This window comes from Carlito syrichta, unplaced genomic scaffold (assembly GCF_000164805.1).
Source record: "Carlito syrichta isolate Samal-C Ts95f unplaced genomic scaffold, Tarsius_syrichta-2.0.1 Scaffold187360, whole genome shotgun sequence".
NCBI classification, from domain to species: Eukaryota; Metazoa; Chordata; class Mammalia; order Primates; family Tarsiidae; genus Carlito; species Carlito syrichta.
The window spans coordinates 166,131-174,868 of NW_007131456.1; positions in this window are offsets into that span (position 1 = coordinate 166,131).

The following is an 8,738-nucleotide window of genomic DNA, read 5'->3' on the forward strand; positions in this document are numbered from 1 at the left end:
AAGCTCCTTCCTGTATATTCTTAAACTATTAAGAGTCCCTTCCCCCCAGCTCTGGCAGACGCCTTACCATGTGAACCCTGATGCTTCAGGTACAGGTCAGTCTGGACTGTCGTGTCTGCCTCTTACAAGCTCTGACCTTATCCAAGTTGCTCATCTGTATATTAGCTGGGAGACCATGGGGTGAGGCAGCATGTCATAAAGGAAACGTGAGCACATTGGGACTTATTTGAAGGGAAAACGGTATTCCATTCAAGCTGATGTTGTGGAATTTCATTATTCATTGACTTATGCAGTAAATTCAGTGAATGCATTTGCTTATAAACTCATTTAACATTTATTGTCGAGTATCTTTTATGTTACAGCACATGGAGTCCCTGTCTGCGAGCAACTTACAACTTAGCAGGGCAAAGAACATGTCTACCTATCATTATCAGGAAGGGTGGCACATGAAATGCATCCTCAGAGCTGTACAGGGAAAGGGTTATAGGAGTCACAGCAGGGTGCTACCTTTTCCAGCTGAGTCTTCCAGAGGGAAGGTCTCAGTAGGAGTGGCAGGGAGAACAATAGAATTCAACCAGGGAGAGGTGAGGGAAAGAGCATTCTAGCAGAGGAAGTAGTGTAAGGCAGCCAATGTTCAGAAGGGTGAAATTCACTTAAGTAGTCCCAAAGGGGACTGGAGGCGGGGTGGGCCGAGGTTGAGGGATATGGTCAAGTCATGGTGTTCCTGACAGTGTCATGGCAAGAAGCATGGCCTTCACGTAGGCTTTGGTAAACAATTATGAAGAACCAAATTGGACAGGGTGGGAGTGTGAGTAGGAGGGGGGATACAGTATATCTTAAAAACCTCCACTTTCTTTTAAAAATAACAGCTTTAAGGCTGGGCGTGGTGGCTCAAGCCTGTAATCCCAGCACTTGGGGAGCCCAAGATGAGAGGATTAGCTGAGCTCAGGGGTTCGAGACCAGCCTGGGCAACTTGGTGAGACCTCGTGTCTACAGTAAATTAAAACAAACAAACAAACAAACAAACAAATAAGCTGGGTGTGGTAGCAAGCGCCTGTAGTTCCAGCTACTTGGAAGGCTGAGGTAGAAGGATTGCCTGAGCCCAGCGGGTCGAGGCTGCAGTGGCTGTGAGCATGCCACTGCACTCCAACCTGGGCAACAGAATGAGATTCCAACTCAAAAAACAACAACAACAACAAAAACAAACAAACCCAAAACTGTTTTATTAAGGTATACTTATACCACCCTCTGCCTTCCACTAGTTTTAATCTTTCACATAGTTTTCTGAGACAAAGGCAATAGTTTCAACGTATTCAGTAAGATGTGCTAACTGTGCTGATAGCTGTTACAAAATCTCAGTGGCTTATTTTTTCCTCTCCCTCTAGTTTCATGCATGTTGGATTGAGAAGGTGCTATTTTGATCATTCATTCTGGATCTAGCTCCTTCCAACTAGTGATTCTGCTCTGCCCTTGGGCTTTGAATCCTCTGTCGAGTCAGAGAATGACCCACATCTTTTGCGCCCACTTTCCATTAGCCAGAACTCTGTCACCATGACCCACATAACCACAGGGGTGGCTGCGAAATACAGCCTATCCATGTACCCAGAGAGAAAAGAAAATAGTTGTAGCAGATGCATAGTATTATGTTTGCTACAACATATTATACTTAATAGAACTTTCTTCTTTTTTTGAGTCAGAGTCTCTGTCAACCCAACTGGAGTGCTGTGGCACACTGCTCATGGTCACCACAGCCTTGACCTGCTGAGCTCAGGTGATCTTCTGCCTCAGCCTTCCAAGTAGCTGGAACCACAGACATGCGCCACAACACCCAGCTAATTTTTTGGTTTATTGTAGAGACAAGGTCTCACCATGTTGCTTAGGCTGGTCTTGAACCCCTGAGCTCAGGCAATCCTTTCACCTCTGCCTCCCAAAGTGCTGGGATTATAGGCATTTGCCACTGCACCCAACTAGATAATAGAACTTTCATGAGCATGATAAAACTGAAGTATTATCACACATCTATGAATAATTTCATGCATGATAAATTATTTCTATCATGAGACATTTAGAACATAGCCCTCCAACCTTAGGCAATCATTGATGCTATGATTCTATTTTGTCTCTATATTGAGTGGTAGTGATAAGCAAAGACTTTTTACAAAACTAGAGTGTGGCAGTCCTTCCCTGCTACCTTTTCCGAATTCCTCTACAACAATGCACTTCTTCCTTTACTTGCCAGGAAACTCTGTTCTAGTCAGGCAATCCGGAGAATACACATTAAAAAATGAGAGATTGGTTAATAGCTAAAAGATTATATTAGTTGACTTTGACAAGTCATACTTTTGGAGTGTGCTATCAATTTATTCTTCTATAAAGAATATTATTCTTCTAAAATGAAGATTCTCTGTCATCTTCAGCATGTGTCTTTTAAGGTAACCTTGGGCATCAACACCCAACCAGAAGATGAGAGTGAAGGATAGTGCAGGAGTTTTACGGCTAGTAAATGTCATTTCCATCTACATTTCACTGGCCAGAACTTAGTCACATGACCACACCCATTGTAAGAGTGAGAATCTGAGAAATACAGCTCCTATTCCAACTCAGCAATGACTCTACCCTATGGTGGAGCTAGGGGAGGTTCATAAATCTTTGGTGAATAGCTAGTCAGCTCTGACACAATCAGACTAACAACTTCTCTTTTCTTTAAACTTACATGCAGTACCCTGACTTTACCAAAATAAGATTTGCTAGAGACATTGGTTTTAAGAAAAATAAAGGAAACCTTGCTTTAATATGAAGGTTCTAAAATAAATGTTTGTTGTTGTTGGATTGATAATATAAGTCTGTTGGATTGCTATGAGTCCCAGACAGAGGGACAGTGCCAAAGTCCAAAGAAAATGAAAAGGAAAGGCAAGTGTGTTAATCAATAGAGCTGGTCGTGAATACTCCAAGTCCCCACCCCTTTCAAGTTAGGTGTGATGATGTGATTTGCTTTGACCAATGAAATGTGAGCAGAAATTTGTCACAATTTTCCATGTTTCCTTCCCTCTGCTGTGGAGACCTTGAAAGCATGTGTTGGGATGGGACCTTGTTGACCTGGCCCCTGAAAGACTAGGGACAGCAGAGCCCCCTACTTGTCTCATGTTGGACATATCTATTGGTAAGAAATGTACATTGGATGAATCAAGCTGCTGAAATCTTGGGGCTATTTGTGACCATAGTCCAACCTAATATGTTCTGACATAATATTTGAATCAGATTTTATAAAGTTAAATTTCACTCTGTGGAATTTGAAATGTAAAGAGTTTTGGGGTGGAAATTTAGTTGAAATCAACCTTAAGTGATATAAAAATGCTATTTATTCATTAAATACAATATTAATTTAAAAATGCTTCAAAGTGATGCCAAACTTCTTTACTATATACATACTGGAGAAATAACAAACATTTTATGTACTGTTTAAAGTACATAATTATAGAAACATATTAGTAAATTTCTTTTATCAGCAGTTTTTAAATGAGATAATTTTCAAGGTTTTAGATGTCGTTTTTAGTAAAAGTAAATTATATTTAATTCTTTTTGTCTTTCTTTGTGAAACTGTTCTTCCTTCCCCACAGGGATTTTGTGTGTGGCTTTTCTTAGAACCTCCTCCTTCTTAATGGTATTGAAATAACCAGAATGAATACCGGAGGATTCTATTTCTCCTTTTGTCTCCTCAGTTCTGCTTTGAAAATTCCATTATTACCATATTTAAATTGCAGTATCAGTATATTTGCTAACAGTGCCAAGATTCACCATGGATACCATACAAACTCTTCCCCATACAAACTCTTCCCCAGTTTGCCGCAAAATGAATAGAGATGATGACAATACTAAATCATGTACATACACCTTAATGTGAAACAATAGGTAATGAGTCTATTTTACGGTAGAGCAGGAAGTTCAAAGCTTGGTAGGAAACAGGATGGGCTATGCTCATGGTTCATAGATGCCAGTCTGTGTCCTGGCTACATCAGAATCCTCTGGGGAACTTAATAAAAACATAGGTTCCTAGGTTTCACTCCAGTTTCCCTGAATCAAAACACCCAGAGAAAGGACTTGGGAATCTGTATTCTTAACGGACTTTCTAAGTAGTTCTGGTAGACAGCTGGGTCCATCTCAGCAAAGGTCATGGGGGAACCAACCAGAGGACAATGCACAGAGCAGAGCATCCTCCTCATCCTTTACCTGCCATGAGAATATGTGTGCTTGTCTCTGTGCCTGAAGTCTGGGATGTTAGTGGTGGCGAGACCCTTTGAGAGGGGAGAAAAAGCTGTGATAGGGAGTTTGAACTTTGAGTTAGCTAAATATTTACTCAGAAGAGACGGCTTTAAAACTGTAAGACTGAGGTACTTTTAATCAGCAAGTTTAATTTTATCTTATTGGTGGGAATAAAGGCTCAAGAACAAGATGAGATCAGTTATTAAAAAAAGATATGTTTTTCTTTGTACAACAGAATCATGGTATGTATAATGCGCCCCTCTATTCTTTAAGTAACCCAGCATTTCCAAAATTTATTTGACATTGGGATGGTTTTTCCAAGTAAAATTTATTAAAATTCTATGGAAGCTTCTGTTTCCTGGAAATAATGCCCCAAATTATTTTACTGCTTCTCTGTGTGTGTGCGCATTCAATGTGTGTGTGTAATTTGAAAAAAAAAATTTTTTTTTTGAGTTGGAGTCTCACTCCGTCACCCAGACTGGAGTGCAGTGGCCGCTCCCGGCCACTGCAGCCTTGACCTGCTGGGCTCCAGGGATCCTTCCACCTCAGTCTTTCAAGTAGCTGGAACTACAGGCGTGTGCTACCACACCTGGCTAATTTTTTGATTTATTGTAGAGATGAGGTCTTGCCAAGCTGCCCAGGTGGGTCTCGAACCCGTGGGTTCAGGCAATCCACTCACCTCAGCCTCCCAAAGTGTGGGATTACAGACTGAGCCACTGAGCCCGGTGAAAAAATTTTAAGAGATGTGTTGCTCAGGTTCTCAAATTTCTGGTCTCAAACAATCCTTTCACCTCAGCCTCAGCCTCCTGAGTTGCTGGGATTACAGGCATGAGCCACTGTGCCTGGCTCAATGTATGTTTATACGTTCTTACAGAGCATTGTTATACACAGTTGGAGGCTTCCCCAAGTGGCAAATTCAAAGCATTGACTGTTAGATGGCTGATATGGGAGTACAATCCCATGTTGATATGAAGGTCGCAGCTTGCTAAACTGAGGTGTAGGTGTGAACAAACATGGAATGGAAGATTCAGTGCCTTAGTTTGAATTCCTTCAGAATGATGGGCTTCAAAACCGAGATGAGGACTTGGGTGCAGTAGTGTACTTGGAAGAAGAGCCCAGCAAGCCTGGTGAAAGAGTGAGATGGTGAGACAGGGAAGGGCTATCAATAAATGGTATCATCAACAGAGTATATTGATGACCATTGCTCATGAGGGTTGAGTCCCTCTGGTATATCTCCAGGAAGACATGTGAAACATTCCTCAGAACTGTCCTATTGATGGGGGAAGAAGTTGGTTATTTATTCTTCATTGGTTGGGGGGGAGCTCCTGGGAAGTTTAATTCTTTGGCACTTCTGGTGTGTGCTATGCTTGGGCTGAGCATGCCCTTGAGCAGAGCAACACAGGTGCTTGACGTTGAAATTTGTTGAAGCTGGGCTCGGTGGCTCAGCCTGTAATCCCGTGCTTTGGGAAGCTGAGGTGAGTGGATTGCCTGAACCCGTGGGTTGGAGACCTGCCCGGGCAACTTGGCGAGACCTCATCTCTATAATAAATCAAAAATTAGCCGGGCGTGGTAGAGGCAGAAGGATCGCCGGAGCCTAGCAGGTCGAGGCTGCGGTGGCTGGGAGTGGCCGCTGCACTCCAGTCTGGGCAGCGGAGTGAGACTCCAACTCAAAAAATAAATAAATAAATAAATAAATCTGTTGGTACATGGGGAAACTATTTTCTAAAGATATCTACAGTGGGCCAAGGGGATATGAGAGGGTTATTGACAGTGTCTGCTGTACCTGGGTTAGCTCCCATCTTCTAAGGTCCACTGTTTCTGACCCTTTTAACAAAAAGCTGCCTTTTGTACTCTGGGGTTGTGCTGTCAGCTGAAACTGCCTATTTTGACTCCAACTGTATGATCAGTAGTAGCATGTGATACATTTTTAAAGGCCCAGAAACAAAGGATCTGGGCCCATGCATGTGTTTTGTTTGGCCTACACAGAGTTTCATAAAAATTTGAGTTGACAACCTCATCAGTGAGAGTTCTTTGAAGAAACAAAGGCAGTATAATATGTATGTGCTTATACATGTATGGGTCTATATATGTATGTATATGAATGTGTATGTGTATATATATATATGTATATGTATATATATATATACACACACACACACATAGCAAACACACACAGATATATCGGAGGTGCCAAAAATGTGTACACATTTTAAGAAATATTAAAAGATGTTTGCTGTAATCAGAAGTGTCTGAATGCTGATGATAACTGCTTTGAGCACCTCTTATAATTGTGTGACTTGTATTCATCTTTTGTATCCATCTATATTGACACCCTCTGTGTATATATATATTATATAATATATATATAATATATACAGAGAGAGATACAGAGAAAAGAGAGAGAGAGAAAGGGAGGGAGAAATTGATTTTAAGGAATTGGTTTACATAGTTGTGAAGGATGGCAAATTTGAAATCTATAGCGCAAGTCAGCAGGCTGGAAATTCAGATAGGGTTTATATGTCACAGTCTTGAGCCAGAACTCTTTATTACTCTTCTCTAGGAAACCTCAGTTTTTTTTCCCTCAAGACCTTCAACTGACTGGATAAGACCTCCTCACATTATTGAGGATAATCTCCTTTGCTTAAAGTCAACCAATTTTGCATGCTAGCAACATCTACAAAATTCCTTCACAACAATGTCTTGACTGGTGTTCGACTAAACAACTGGGCAACATAGCCTAGCCAAACTGATACAAACAATTAACTGTCATAGTTAACAACATTAAAAAAGTATCTATATTTTAAAATAAAGATCCACAATTATAACTTCCAAAAAAAAAAAGGAACGATCTGGCAACCCTGAACCCGCAAGTCCTTTTGATGAGGAATGGGCTCCTGGACTGTCTCACTCTCCACTCTGTCTAGGGTGTCTGGGCTTGAGTCCTGAATCCTGCAAGGCAGTGGAGAAACCTGAGTTTGGTAAGGGAAAACAAGACTGTTTGATGGAGGACATTGAAATCTAAGTTCAGGAGAGACTCCTAGAGTGTTATGACTGCAAGAAAGGAACTTAGAGATCTTTTATGAGAGTGATTTATCTATGAAGGCTGCCCAGGCGGGGAGAAAAGGGCAGTGGTGGAAATGGATAGGATTTGGTTCCTTCATTTACTTTAATCTGAGTGACTGTATTCTTTTTTTTTTCCTTCAGTCAATGAAATTCAATCAACTTTTAAAGATAAATGCAAATAAAATTTCAACAAGAGGATTACTATTTTTTTGTGTGTGATTAATTGTCCTTTTAAAAAATTCTTGCAGCATTTTATTTTACAGAAGTAGAAAAAAATATTCTAAAATTTGTATGGAATCACAAAGACCCCAAATAGTCAAAGCAATCTTTGGCAAGAAGAACAAAAATGGAGACTTTATATGTCCTAACTTCAAATTAAACCACAAAGCTATAATAACCAAAACAGCATGGTACCAGCATAAAAACAGACACAAAGACCAATAAAAGAGAACAGAGAGTTAAGAAATAAGCCAAAGCATAGATAGTCAACTAATTTTTAACAAAATTTTGATTAGTCATCCTAACAAGTATGAAGTGAGATGTCATTGTGTTTATTTTATCCTATTTTAGAATTGTGGAGTACATGTGAGGATTTACTATATAAGTACATTGTGTGCAGGTGAGTTTTGGACTTCCAGGAAGCACTCTTTCCCTGATAGTGGACCTGGTACCCAGTGTGTGGTTGTGTGACCCTTATCCTCCTCCCTCCCTCCTTTAGCAGTGTCCAGCATCTGTGCTCATGTGTTCAATAATCGGTGCCTGCTTATAGTGAGAACATGCAGTTTTTTGCGTGCGTGATAGTTCACTTAGGATGATGGTCTCCAGCTGCATCCATGTTGCTGCAAAAGGCATGATTTTGTTCTTCTTGGTGGCCACATTGTATTCCATCATGTATATGTACCACATTTTCTTTTTCCAGTCCACTTTTGATGGGCATGTGGATTGATTCCATGTTTTTTGCTATTGTGAATAGTGCTGCAATATATATGCATGTGCAAGTGTCATTTTGGCAGAGCAATTTATGTTCCTCTGGGTGTATTCTCAGAAGTGGGATTGCTGAATCATATGGTGGCTCAATTTTTAGTTCTTTGAGGAAATGTAAGTGGCTCTATTCTTAATCTATTTAATGTTTTTAAAAAATATTTATTTACTTATTTATTTTTAAAGATGTGGGGTACAATTCAGGATTAGGTATACAAGTGGTCCTTGAATAGGCAAAGTTTGGGCCTCCCTTTGGTCCCCACTTTGCCTGGTTTGAGATCAGCTACGCTTATTGATGTCATATGCCCCCCTTCACCCCTGGCAGTGTCCCATTATTTAATTTTTTATGCTGCACAATTGTTTGAAAACCACTCCTCAAGACCAGCTTGGTCATTTTACAAACTGAAGAAACTGAAGCCTGGGTTCTCCGTCTG